Source organism: Asterias rubens, chromosome 13, assembly GCF_902459465.1.
Source record: "Asterias rubens chromosome 13, eAstRub1.3, whole genome shotgun sequence".
NCBI lineage: Eukaryota > Metazoa > Echinodermata > Asteroidea > Forcipulatida > Asteriidae > Asterias > Asterias rubens.
The window spans coordinates 5,352,034-5,367,624 of record NC_047074.1 but is presented as its reverse complement, the minus strand read 5'-3'; positions in this window follow the sequence as shown (position 1 = coordinate 5,367,624).

Genomic DNA, 15,591 nt, shown 5'->3' with positions numbered 1-15,591 from the left:
ACTAGTTTTATGGTCTCGTTTTCTACAGCTATGGGATTGAAACAAACTGTAGGCTCAAATTACGAAACGTACCTGCCATTTCATCAAGACCACAGAAATCATGAGTAATGCTTTTCCCCAATACTGCAAAAGACTGAATTCACTCCCCTACTCAACAACCAGCATCACTAGCCCCACAAGATTCGGCGTGCTCTCATAGGTGCGCAAAAGCTCCTCTCTCCTGACCTGTCCTCACATTGAGGAGTTCCGAGAAAGGAGCTGTTCAATTGTTACATCAAGATCAAGACGGGTCCGAGTTTTGCATCTATGGCTACGACTGTCCTATATAGTTGCATCGGGGATAAAGAATATTAATTTGTTTTTTTACCCATACGTGTTAGCACTGTTTAGAACACCCTCATAAATATTCTGCCTTTTCATTGGTTTAGAGCGCGTCACATGATTTGTCTTAGTTTTACGAGACGGCGGCCGTGTGATAGTGCATCGTTTACCGAGTGATAGTTCATCGTTTGCTGTGTGGTAGTCCGACGACTATCACACGGCGTGCAGTGCCCAGACGAGCGTTACGTGTACGAAGATGATAAAAAGTCTGTTGGGGTGTTATAAAACAAATATTGACTGCTTTAACTCGTGCTATGGTTCAAACTCCGACTCCCTCGGTGATCCCCGGACCTTTCCATTTTCCCTTCGGCTACGCCTCGGGAAAATACAACGCTCCGGGGATCACCTCGGAAGTCGTAGTTTTAACCATAGCACTCGAAGCAGTCAATATTTGTATAATACTCGGTACTTACCCGAGTTCTCTGTGTGGGAAAAAAATAACAGGCACATTACTCGAGTGTGATTCGAACCCACGACCTTTGCAATTTTAGAGCAGTGTCTTACCAACTGGACCACCATGATTGCCCGGTGGTTAGAGGTAGTTCGAATCCTATGTTTTAGCAGCGGGTACTGCAAACGATTTAACTAGACCCTATATACTTCCACGCATGATGACGTGGACATTTAGCCGCCAAGTGGGAAACGACCTTGGCCACATTTCAAAACACCTTTCAGAACAACTCAATAATTCGGCTGACCAATTAATTAGATTCTAGTCATTCAAGAGGACTGTTGCGAAACAGAAATGAAACGACAAATCTTTACAAGATGATTGAGTAACTGTTACGAACTATCAGAGAAGTCGGACTAAGCTTTTAACGGTGTTCCCAGTGGACTAATGTGACAATGCACACAGATTTATTACGGGTGGAACATTATATTTAGGGGGTTTGAATGGAACACAAAAAGAACGCATATAGACCATGAAAGAGATTTCTAGCACGACCAATAGTGCAGTTTGGTCAAACCATTGTACATCAAATGTAAGTGTCTCAATATGGAGCGTCATCATGTATGTGCTAGCGGTGCGAAGGCCTAAGAATACGCAAATTGTATTACTGTTTTTGTTTTATATCGCGTATTTGATTTGTGGTAACACCATGTGCATGCAGACATGTAATGCAACCTTTCCTCGGATCAGCTGATTTCCTCTTTTTATACTCTCAGATTTACAATTCAAAAGTGAAAAATTACAACTGAAAACACACAAATTTGTACAAGAATGGTATTCTTTCTTTCTTTATTCTCTTGTAAACTTTGATGGCAAAGTGATTCCAAGTATGTTATGTTATGCATATGTTGGGACGCACCAAATGAAAATACTGGTCTCTGACAATAACAAAAGGTGTCCAGTGCATTTAAAAAAGTGTTTTTTACACTTAACAAAGTGTTTTTACACTTAACAAAGTGTTTTTACCTTTAACAAAGTGTTTTTACACTTAACAAAGTGTTTTTACACTTAACAAAGTGTTTTTACAAAGTGTTTTTACACTTAACAAAGTGTTTTTACACTTAACAAAGTGTTTGTACACTTAACAAAGTGTTTTTACACTTAACAAAGTGTTTTTACACTTAACAAAGTGTTTGTACACTTAACAAAGTGTTTTTACACTTAACAAAGTGTTTGTACACTTAACAAAGTGTTTTTACACTTAACAAAGTGTTTTTACACTTAACAAAGTGTTTTTACACTTTTAACAAAGTGTTTTTACACTTTTAACAAAGTGTTTTTACACTTTTAACAAAGTGTTTTTACACTTTTAACAAAGTGTTTTTACACTTTTAACAAAGTGTTTTTACACTTTTAACAAAGTGTTTTTGTCAGATATTGAGTTTAGTTTCACTTCAGCTGAGTCTTTCGACCAAAAGTGACGGCATCTTCACCGACACTTACCATAGTCCCATGAGCATAATCACAAACCAACGGGCACTTCAATCACAAAGGGCTGCCTCTCCACGCTTAACTGCACTGTCGGGACCTGGTCTTTCATCGAAACCACCAAGTACATGATTCGAGACTTTTGCTAAACCCCATGGGCAACGTCTTACAAGTTACGTGGTAGAAACCAATTGTTCAGCAGTAATGAATCTGAACAATATATTCATACGGTAATGAAAATATACTGAACAAGGCTTTTACAGTTGTAAGGTATAGGTAGAAACACCGGCGGAAAATTTGAAGCTGTTTTGATGTCCCGCATGATAAACTCCACTGTCAATGGCAAGCTCTCTTTTTTTTTACCAACTTGTCAGTTGTTAACACTTCTGGTAACCAAGTGAGGTTAAATTGATGTTTGAAAGGCCCTCTGCTTAATAATTTCCTACTCAAATTAAAGACATTGGACACTATTGGTTATTGCCAAAGACCAGTCTTCTCACTTGCTGTATCTCACAATGTGTATAAAATAACAAACCTGTAAAAATTTGAGCTGAATCGGTCATCGAAGTTGCGAGATAATAATGAAAGAAAAAGCACCCTTGTCACACGAAGTTGTGTGCTTTCAGATGCTTGATTTCGAGACTTCAAATTCTAAATCTGAGGTCTCGAAATCAAATTCGTGGAAAAAAAGAGGGAGCCGTTTCTCACAATGTTTGGTACGTTCAACAGCTCCCCATTACTCGTTACCAAGTGAGGTTTTATGCTAATAATTTTTTAGTAATTACCGATAGTGTTCACTGCCTTTAAGCACAAGCAACGCTTTGTTTTTTTCCCCACGTGCACGAAAACATCTTAATCTCAAATGGTTAAGGCCTGAAGTCCCAACTGTTTTTACCCAACCGACCACAAAGCATTTGTCTAACCCTGACCGGGTCTTGAAACGAAACAACCTGAAGAAAGAAACCATTTACTACACGTAGTTTGAGAGGAAATATTGGCCTTTTATAGCATCGACCTACTTTACCTATAGACTTGACTCAAGTCCCAATCCCGTATACCATCGCCAGAGAATTATTGTTTTGTGATGCTCTGCGTTCCCCAACCTGTTCCACCCGGGGCGGGACCCCAATATCTACATTAGGGACCTCTTGCACAAGAACGGGACTTGACTCAAGTCTAACTCCCCCTCGACCATTGGGGAAGTCTGGTCGCTCTATCACGCTTCATCCAAGCCATTTTGATTAATTCTACTGGGTTCACCATGGAGCAATTATGTTTACACACGAGATTGTAGGTGCCGAGAAGTCTTGCAGTGGTTGACTCCTATTGGCAAAAGCTTATTTTAAAGACTTTTTAAGCACCTAAATCGTCACCGTTTCCATGGTGTACTATAGGCGTGCTTGGTTGAGATTTACATAAATAGAACTGCAACTTTACCATGTGGTTTAAAAGACATGATAAAATTATGATAGATGTTGAATTTACATCGGGGATAAGGAATATTACTTTTTGATTGACCCTTACATTACACCGATGTATTAGCACTGTATTTTCCCCGAGTACTGTGAAGAAGAAAAAAAACAGGCATATTACTACGATTGGATTCGAACCCACGACCCTTGCAATTCTAGAGCAGTGTCGTATCAACAAGACCACCGGGATTTGACAGAGGGGCTGTTCGAATCCTTTATTCACAATCCTACATCTCAATTAATTCGGTAAAAGTTAAACCTCTCCTTGACTAATCATTTGACTACATAAAGTGCCATCAACTATTAAAGGCCATGGTGGATTTCACAAAGAGTTAAAGACTAGTCTTATCTCGAGTTAGGACAAACTTAGGACTAGCCATGCGATTTTAATATACCCTAAATCGACCCCAGCAGACACGATTGGTATTTACTCAAAATAATTGTTAGCATAACAACTTACTTGGTAACGAGCAATGGAGAGCTGCTGGTATAACACATTGTGAGATACGGCTCCCTTCGAATCTGCCAAAGCTGTTAGTTGCCATTGGTTAGACAATACCACCATAAATTGCTCCTCTTCACCCAGGTGTATACCAATGGGAAGCGATATAGTGCAACAACTATACAACTGTTAGAGATTGGTTGAACAGCCATTATTGTTGTAAAAGAATCCCCAATAATGGTCTATACTTTATTCAAACATAAGGGGTCGATTTCACAAAGAGTTGGACTAGTCCTAACTTAGGACTCACTCCTAGGAGATATACAAATTGCATGGATAGTCCTAAGTTAGGACAAGTAACCGGTCCTAACTCGAGATAAGACTAGTCCTAACTCTTTGTGAAATCCACCCAAGAACAAATAGGTTATAGTGTGTGTTTCATCCTAACGCCGATGTGTATCAAGCAGTGTCCCAGTAGCCTACTTTCAGGTGTTATGGGCGAATCACACGTGTGTGCGGCCCCTAGGTACAGGTTTGGCACTACATTTAGGTCAGCGACATTTAGGGCTCGGGCTACATTTAGGGGCTGCACACACGTGTGATTTGCCCGAGGTTTGTATCCACAGAGCTCGGGAAAGTACACAGTGCTTAATCGATGGTCGGTATAAGTGTAAAACTAACTATTATCCCCGATGCAAACCTAACATCAGTAAAATCGTTGAGGTACCTGCTGCTAACACATAGGGTTCGATCTGACTCTATACCACTTGGCTAGCTCGGTGATCTAGTGGTAAGACATCTTCTCTAGCAATACAGACGTCGTGGGTTCGAATCCCAACGAGTGATTGATTGACTCTGGGTTCTTTCCCCAGACCTTGAGAAAGTACTGAGTGATTAAAATACACATCGGTGGAAGGGTAAAACACAAAATGATTATCCCTGATATAAAATTAACATCTTTTAAACAATCGGTTCTTCTGGAAAATGTGTCTGGAGTGTTCTCCTCTTAAATTAAACTTGGAGATATCACACATACATTTTTCAAGAAGAAAACCACCAAATTATCAGTATGAAGTTTTTTGTTTTACTCACTTGAATTTCTTATTTCTGTATGTTTTGTTCAACTCATGTCTAAGGGCTCCCAATTTGACAGCTACGCGGACATTGAACCTAAAGGCCTTGGTGAATTCTTATGTTTGTTTTTTCTCTCTATCCAATAATAAGTTGCTATTTTAACAATGAAAAGCCATGGTGTGGCTCGGGAGTATCTCTAAGATCGATGACGGAGTGGCCTTAAAAGCTTTCCACGTTGGCTGTAACAACATTTTAAAAACCCATCGGTGACGTTTTCAACTAAAGTTACTGTCCAATAAACCATGTGGAACTGATGGGAGAGAAGAACTCCTCTAGGCCTATACTAATAAGAAAATGACATGAGAGACGAAAAACCACCCCCAACTAAAAACGATCTCTCTCACAGGACAACCGCACCTGGCTCTATAACAAAAGAGGAAACCAAACGATAAGTGAAAAAGGGGAGGGGGAGAAACTTACTGTTTCGGAAAACGCAAACTGAAACTTAAAGAAAAGCCTTAGGGCATTCTCACACGAGGCAACTTTTACAGGCAACTTGGAGGCAACCAACTACAGTGCATGTTACAGGACCACTTTGGTAGCACATGAGTCAATTGTTAAACATTGTCTTACGATCCACAAAAGAAAATTGTTAACATTTAAATGGGAATGCCCTTTCTTCTTGGAAATTGCCTGGAACTAGTTGCCCGTAAACTGCCTTGTGTGACATGGCCCTACACTAAAAATCAAACACACAATCTCTCGAAATGAAACAAAAAATAAACTTGTCAAGGACACCATGTGATAATCATTTTATGATGACCGTACATGCAAATTATGCAACAGTCAGTGTGTTATTCGAGTACTTTTAAGTCGAGTATCAAGTACCGCTGAGTGCTAGATGGCCGAGTAGTGCTCAGGTTCTAGTGCTTGGGATCAACTACGAGTTACTACGAGTACAAGTGTCAAGTACCAGGTATTCTGATATTCGAGTGCCGAGTCAACAGCTGAGTACCAAGTACATGGGTCTCGGAGTACGAGTACACTTGTCGAAGTACCGGGTATTCTGGTATCCGAGTGCCGAGTCAACAGCTGAGTACCAAGTGCTTGGGACTCGGAGTACGAGTAATAGTGTCGAAGTACCGGGTACTCTGGTATCCGAGTGCCGAGTCAACAGCTGAGTACCAAGTGCTTGGGACTCGGAGTACGAGTACACTTGTCGAAGTACCGGGTACTCTGGTATCCGAGTGCCGAGTCAACAGCTGAGTACCAAGTGCTTGGGACTCGGAGTAGGAGTAATAGTGTCGAAGTACCGGGTACTCTGGTATCCGAGTGCCGAGTCAACAGCTGAGTACCAAGTGCTTGGGACTCGGAGTAGGAGTAATAGTGTCGAAGTACCGGGTACTCTGGTATCCGAGTGCCGAGTCAACAGCTGAGTACCAAGTGCTTGGGACTCGGAGTACGAGTACAGGTGTCGAAGTTTGGGTACTCTGGTATCCGCGTGCCGAGTCCAACAACCAAGTACTTCAATGTCCGAGTATGAGCACTTTATATAAAAGTACTGGCATATAAGGTGTTTCCAGTTTCAGTAAAAAATATGGTTTGGGGTTCAAAGCCCATTATCGTGAAACATGGACATTCAATGATGCAGTAACTGTTGTCTCAATCTTAACTCTCCAGTCCGGCAAAGTGGGGCAAAATATGAATATAACTAGTAAGTACACAACATAATATATACATTACGTCTGACATGGTCCTATTAAACTGACCCACATGTTAAACTCCATGAGGACATGGCCCAATTCTATCGTAGGTTACGCCTACGTGAATACTTCCATGTAGAGCCCTCCATGGATGACGAGTCATCTGTGGAGACCCAACCAATTACCCGCAACCGCTTCAAGGTATAGAGTACTTGGGTACCCACTAAGAACCAAGATGGGTCTCTAGATACTGTCAATTCGGTTAACTCAGAGGTTCTAAAAGGCCCTGGACACTATTGGTAATTACTAAAAATAATTATCAGCATAAAACCTCACTTGGTAACAAGTAAGGGGGAGAGGTTGATATAGGTTTTCTCGGTCAAATTCGGCAAATGAGCAGTCAATTTAATTTTCATGCGTTCGAATTTAAGCTGTTTTGCTTTTCCAGTTGTTACTGCGTTTCAAATTCAGAATTCGGCCATTCAATTTCGTTTTGGGTCGAGTCAAATTCCTTAAGCACTCTGTTCAATTTAGCGTAGCGTCATTCTTTTTCGTGACACACACGCCTCAAGAAGCGTCTGCGAATTTGAATGCTGCTTTGATGAATTGTTAAATTGAATGATTATTTTGTTAATTCGAATGACGCAACATTATATTTGACTAATCCCAAAACGAAATCGAATGACCCTTTTGAGTAGCATTCGATTTTGCGCGAAATAGAATAGCTTGGTGGTTAAATTGGCTGCTCTTTTTCCGAAATTGACCGAGAAAACCTATAATATAAAACATTGTGAGAAATGGCTCCCTCTAAAGTTAAAGTCACCTGGAAATCGATTTTTTTTTCTCTTTCAAACATATGAGTATATGCTTACGAACAATAAAACAATTTTTTTAGTAATTGTTTGTCCGATTGTTATGTTTAAAAAATATATAAAGTTGTTTGGGGGGCTGACTCCGCCTACCCCTTTTGTGACGTCAATCGAGGCAGACTTTGCCTGCAATGCGTATCGTAAACACACGTGCAAAGTACATGTACGTCCAAGTCGTGAGTTGGTACATTTCAAAAAGTGTTTTTCTGCATTCAGCAGCAATACACCTGGTCGGCATTGCCGGAAAAAAAACTTTTTTTTTTTTTTTGAAACGTACAAACTCACGACTTGGTCCGTACATGTACTTTGCAATTGTGTTTACTCTACGCATTACAGGCAAAGTCTGCCTCGATTGACGTCACGAACAGCGCCCTCTCGGGTCGGGGTCTACTCTTAAATTTGTAAATAACATAAGAACTGATTTCTTAAAACCTTAGTTAACTGTTTATTCACATTCCACTCATCAAAACACATATATTAGTGACAAAAGCTTTATTTTGAAAAAATACCACTTCCAGGTGACTTTAAGTAGTTTTCGAGAAAGAAGTAATTTTCCACGAATTTGATTTCGAGAACTCAAGTTTAGAATTTGAGGTCTCAAAATCAATCATCTTAAAGCACACAACTTTGTGTGACAATGATGTTTTTTCTTTCATAGTTATCTCGCCACTCCGACGACCAATCGAGCTCAATTTTTCACAGGTTTTATTATTTTATGCATATGTTGAGATACACGAAATGAAAAGACTGCTCTTTGACAATTACCAATAGTGTCCACTGTCTTTAAGGTCCCTAATACCCCCCGACTCCCAATAACCTTCCCCAAGATGAGCGACACGCCCTTTCCGCCAATCACCAGACATAATGATTAAACGGGCTGACAAAACAAAGGGTCCACAGATGTGTCATGAACACACATGACTATAATAAATTGCTGAGGGCCTTAGACAGCTCAGCATCACTGATCATTACATTGAATGTGCCACTGATCCCACTCAATCTTTCTCCCAAAATATCAGTGACACCCTGGTTAGAATTTATAATGGCAATCGAGAAAGATACACTTAACTTTCTCCTCCCACATGACGCCCGTACAGCAAGGTACCTTCTACCCAAGATACACCATTAACCCGGAGAGACCCATTGTATCTGGGAGTGGTAGCCCCACAGAGCGCATTTCATTCCTGAGTTTGTTGATAGTTTTCTCAAACCCTTAGTCTACCATATTCCTTCCTTCATCAAGGTCAAAGTATTAGTAACTTTAGAACCCATTTATGTCGTCAAAAATAAAGACAATTTAAACTGATTGCCATTCGAGGCATTAAGACTTTTTTTTATCATTACCCAAAACAGTCTAATGACACTGGTTACAGTCGATCATCCACAGATGTGCCCATCTTGCATATGGTACTTGATGGCCTGGTGAATCTCTCTCCTACTGCTTTGGGGAACGTCTAAAATTATTAAGAGGATACTATATTTTAAAAAAATCATAATAATAAAAAAAATCATAGTTCACTTGTTTAAATTGCTGTGGTTTCAACCATTTTGTACATAATCTGCCTTGTCATTTTGTCAAGTAATCTTTATATTTTTAAATTATTGTATAATTGTATATTTCTCTTAATATTTGTATATGGAGCTGGTCTGCTATTGTAATTGCCTGCAAAGGATGATTACATTTTTTTGAATTGAATTGAAATGAATTGAATTAATTGCTGTATTACTTATTACCTGGAATCTGGGTCAACTCTAACCTGTGAGTTTTTAAAGTATACTTTCCAATACACAATTTGAAACGTCTTTTGACTGTATAGTAGATTAAACCGCTTTAAAAGTATAGGTTTTTATTTCAGCCAGAAAGATTGATGGCGTCCAATTCCAGCAAACCGATGTTAATTGATGTAAACCCTTTTACTTAGTGTGTGTCAATTCAGAAATATTTGCTCTACTCAATCACGCAATCTTTTGTACACCCGGGCTTCATTGTATAGCCTGACTTTGATGCATTACAATGGGGTAATGATTATCCATTTCCGGATCATTCCACATTGATTCTATGTTGTAATTTATTTTGCTGGAAGGGGAGCCGCAGTTAAACCTATACTGTACAGTAGAAGTTGGAAAATTTGTCTAAACCGAGCAGTTCGGCAAAATTTCCATCGGATTTACTCAACTACGGTAAACTACAGACGAGAATCAAGGAGGGGCAGAAAAGTAATTACAGGGTAACCCAAAGGTAATCCTAGGGTAATCCAAAGGTTATTCAAAGGAATCCTAAGTCCATTCAAATGTAACCTAAGGTAATCCAAAGGTAAATCAAAGGTAACCCAAGGTAATCCCAAGGTAATCCCAAGGACATTCAAAGGAAACCTAAGGTAATCCCAAGTCCATTCTATTGTAACCTAAGGTAATCCAAAGGTAAATCAAAGGTAACCCAAGGTAATCCAAAGGTAATCCCAAGGACATTCAAAACAAACCTAAGGTAATCCCAAGTTCATTCTATTGTAACCTAAGGTAATCCAAAGGTAGTTCAAATGTAACCCAAGGTAATCCCAAGGTTATTCACAAAGTCCATTCAAAGTAACCTAAGGTAATCCAATGGTTATTTAAAGGAAATCCAAGGTAATCCCAAGGTAGTTCAAATGTAAACCAAGGTAATCCTCAGGTAATTCACAAAGGTAATTAAAATGTAACCCAAGGTAATCCAATGGTAATTTAAAGGAAATCAAAGGTAATCCCACAAGGTACACAAAGGTAATTCAAATGTAACCTGGAAGGTAATCCAAAGGTAATTCAAATGTAACCCAAGGTAATCCAAAGGTAATTCAAAGGAAATCCAAGGTAATCTCAAGGTAATTCACAAAGGTAATTTAAATGTAACCCAAGGTAATCCTGCAAGGTACACAAAGGTAGTTAAAATGTAACCCAAGGTAATCTAGCGGTAATTCAAAGGAAATCAAAGGTAATCTCAAGGTAATTCACAAAGGTAATTCAAATGTAACCCAAGGTAATTCAAAGGAATTATTTTTGCCTAATCGATCGAGGGATCTTCCCGCTATTAACTCTTAATTAGTTCTTAATTAATATAAACGTTTCGAATAGCCTGCTCTAGCCATCGTCTGGAGCTGGTCAATTTAGAGAGGCGCTAGTACAGGTTGTGTTATCATTTAACTTTCAGATTATAATAATCTTGTTCCCCATCCCGACAATTACCGATCGTGTTGCCTACGTTGTCTGCAAATAGCGAGTGAGGTTTAAATATTACAGTGTATTCCACCTCTAATAATTATTGTCTTGAAACATAATTTGTCTTCTTGTCAGTCAACATCAACCCAACAACGTCAATTATACACAAATTGAGCGTCTTGGAATAATTTTCCACAATTATGTGTTTATGTATTTTATACAAAACGGCCAAATGAAATGATATCACGATCATGCGTGCCGTTGGAGTGTCAGTCGAAGCGGCGCTTTCTTTGAGCCGTTCACGAGGAATTTTTCTTCCGTAGGCAGGAAAACGGAATCTGAATCTTGGAAACACAGGTATCCTAATTGCCAGGAAAACTGTTATATTAACAGCAATAAGCCAGTCATGTATGAGGTTTCATTCTTTGTGGGCAGATTCCGAAAATTTTGGTTGTGAAATTATTACAGCAAAACACTTATTATGGAATCAAAAATTGTTGTATTATGAATTTAGGGGAAAAAACGGAAGAAACAAAAGGTGTTCTTGCTCATATTGCTTGAACACTTACAGACACTGGACACATTTGGTAACAAACAAAGACCAGTCTTTGGTGTATCTCAACATAAGCATAAACTATCAAACCTGTGAAACTTGAGCTCAACTGGTCGTCAAAGTTGCGAACCATAATGGAAGAAAAAACACCCTTGTCGAACAAATTGTGTGCCTTTAGATGATTTAATTCAATTAAAATACTTTAGTGAGAAATTACTTCTTTCTCAAAAACTATGTTACTTCAGAGGAAGCCGTTTATCACAATGTTTTATACTATCAACAGCTCTCAATTTATCGTTACCATTATAAGTTTTTATCTTAACATTTATTTTAAGTAATTACCAATAGTGTCCATCAGTGCCTTTAAACAAACTCAACATTGAGCACATACTGGAACAAAGCTGTAAATTTGTTTGACTGAATGTTATTTCCCTTCACTTCTTACTTCTAATATGTATATAAGCCGGACCGAGCCCCCCTACAACATAATGTTTGATAGTTTCATTATAATGTATTTTTTAAGACTATAGGTATTAATTCTACCCGCGGAAACAAGATGCGCTTTCGGGATATCCTTGGTTTTCATTGCCAACCGTTTCCAAAATAAATTGAATATCAATCCTTTAGTTATCAGAAACCAGCAGTTCATACAAATTGAACTTCTCCATACAAAGACTGAAATGTTCACCAAAACCACAGCATTGTAGTCATCCTGGAGAGCTGACTTCTCCTGCCAAAAATGGCAGCCATTTTGGTTGTAAAGTTCACTTCATTAGGAAATAATACCACACACACAAGCGTCAAACGTCGGGAACATATAATGCAATTATCAGGTAACTTAAAGCCATTATATACTTTCGGTACACAGTATAGTCCAAGCCCCACACTTCGTGTATCACAACTTATATATAAAATAACAAACCTGTGAAAATTTAGGCTCAATCGGTCATCGGAGTCGGGAGAAAATAACGGGAAAATCCACTCTTGTTTTTCGCGCGTTTCGCCGTGTCATGACGTGTGTTTAGAATAAATCCACAATTCTCGCTATTGAGAATTGATATTGTTTTAATGTTTCTCAATACGTAAAGCATTTCATGGAACAATATTTCAAGAGAAGTCTTTCACCATTACCTTCTGTAAACCCTGTAAATTATTTGTAAATCTGTGAACTTTTTTTTTCTTTCTGTACCGAAAGTCTATAATGGCTTTAATGGCAAAACGCAAAACTACGAAAAACACAGACTATAAGCTGCTCATTTGGAGATGCTGTCCATAGTTTCTTGTACTTAGGCTGACCGTAGGCTACAAAGGATTTGGCACCCTTAATGTTTGCCACCTCGGGTAGTACCATTATCTTCTCTGGCCTATTGACTAGTATACGCTTCATTTCCCGCCTTGCTGATTTTTCAAATGATTTTATCTTGTCTATTAATGTCTATTAAGGCCTACTAATAGTAACGCTTCTCAGATTCAAAGTGTATAGCATAAAAAAGCAGTTACAAAACCACATTTCTTCGAAGTAAAATGTTTCTCAAAATGCTTTATACTATCGAAAGCTGCCATATGCTTCTAACCAAACGTCGATGCACATTTTAAGAGTATTTATCAAACCAGTACCTTCTCTTTAAACGTTGGGTACTTTTTATAGGACTAATTATAACACAATGTGTACAGATTTACATTTAACTTACACGGTTTAGAGATAATGTTGGTAGAAAGCTTTCCTTAAAATAATTGTCCTGCTGGGGTGCTGTAGTTTTTTAATATGAGCGATACAAGTCCAAAAAACTAGTTCGTCTCAGTGAGAAGAGAAGTATTTTAGCATGCAAAAACAACCAAGTTGTTGTAAAATACAATAACTGGTATTTATGCTAAAACTGAGACGAACATTATTTTCGTGACAATGTTTTACTCATTTCTCAAAAACTAACAGTAAGTTAGTAAGTAACTAAGGGCAGCTTTCTACATATATCATTATCTTTAAACTGTGTAAGTGTTATGTAAATCTGTGGACTTTGTGTTTTGTGTTAGAAAGAGTACCCAAACCCTTTAAATATCCACGTGATAATTTTGAGAAATTCTAACTGCGAACTCTATGGCTACGAAGTGTGTAATTATAGTAATTATAGCAATACATGTGACAGAAGAAAAGCATCCTGCCTGCAGTGATGCTTTTTGGCCACACCGAACCAACCAATCAAAACATTTCAGGTCTGGGCACCGCCTTTGCGTTGCATTGTTCGTATGTACACAGTACTGGTCACCAGGTGCACAAAAACGTCTGCTCATCACTTGCAAAAGACCGCCTCTCTCAAGTTGTCAACACAACGTGCGAACAACTGTCATTAAATTTACCACTACCGTGACGGATCACAGTATTTATCAATATTGCCCGCGTTGGAAATGCTTACAGAAGCAGAGTGACTCACAAGGTGAAGGTTGACCGTTTATTTTGGCAGATTTTTACTTCAAAGTTCGAAACATTCTTGGCACGTTGCACGTTGCTGTGGTATTAACATGTGGAACACTATGCAACTACCTTGACATGCAGTTCAATGGAATTTCGATTACTAGTGGGATCGTCTGACAGACTCTGAACAGTAGAAGTTACTGGCAACTCATGTGGAGTGAACACTGAAGACGCACGCTATCTTGTTCAAGGTTAGTTTTGATTCAATCAATTGTCTTGGGTGATTTTAAGTGGAAGATCAAGTGGAAGATCAATTGTCGAATGTTGCTTGTACATGGATGGGCTTAAAGAAGGTTGGATGCACAGTGGCCGTACGACCACCCACAACGAAATACAAAAAATCTTGTTTCAATAATGTCTGGAAATAAATATTTGTTTTGCGTTTAAATTTCCCCATGCCTTGCCTAGGCTGAGTTCATTTAGTGTCGGATGTTCCAATCATGTGGCCCCCTTCATGTGTTTGCCGTTTTCCTCTGTCTTGAGGTACCCATAGGATGAATATCGTCTCTCCAACTCGTGTTCTTTCTGCCTCGTTTCCACTTCCCTAGTCTTGGTTGCCAATCTGAAATTATGTTTGTTTCATCTGTTGTCTTTGACGCGTGCCAACCAATCCATCTCCACTTTGCCTCCCTGATTTTTAGTTTAACGATTACGTTTTCAATAAGAAGTATAAACAGCTCACTAAATAAATATTCTGAGTGTAGTACACATTTTAAATGGAACAAGTACATCTACATAATTTGTTTTTGTTAACAAAACAGTTGCTGTCGGTGTAATCACTTTAAGTAATTCACCATATCCACCATAAACTGACAACCCTGGTAGACGTTAGAGATTGATCGGTCATATGGGTCACGAGAAAATAGTGAAAACCCGATTTTACAATTTGAATGACAACTATCTTTAAGAAAATGAATAAAACGCCGATTTCTCATCAAATATGACATTTCAGACATAAATATTTCAAGGGATGTGTTTTACTATCGTTATCATTATACCTTGTAAGTTGTTTTATGTAAATTATGTCTTAGACGAGTTTTTTCTTACCAATTTTGTAATGTTCCTTTAAGGTAAACGACAACGACTATGTTTGAGTTTAAGGAAGTTACAGTTCACTAAATACATAAAACTAAAAAATATATATAGGATTTGAGGCATGGCATGGTGAGGTATCAATATATATGTGTGTATTTACTTGCCAGGTAGAGTTTGTTCTTAGACAACTGTCTTTTTTTTTAACAACTACCGCGGAGTAAAAAAAATAACGTTGTTAGTCTGAAAGATAACACAAGGAAGTAGCACTTAAAACCAACTAACTTCATAGAAAACTGCATGAGCTTTCGTAGCAACAACTACTCCATCAGATTCGATGAAGGGGACAAGCAAAGTACATGTTAGTGTTCAAAAATATAATACAGAAGCCGGGTTGCTGAACATTTAAAGACACTGGACACCTTTGGTAGTTGTCATAGACCAGTCTTCTCACTTGGTGTATCTCATCATAATATGTATTAAATAGCAAACCCGTGAACGTTAATTTTGAGCTCAATTGGTCGTCG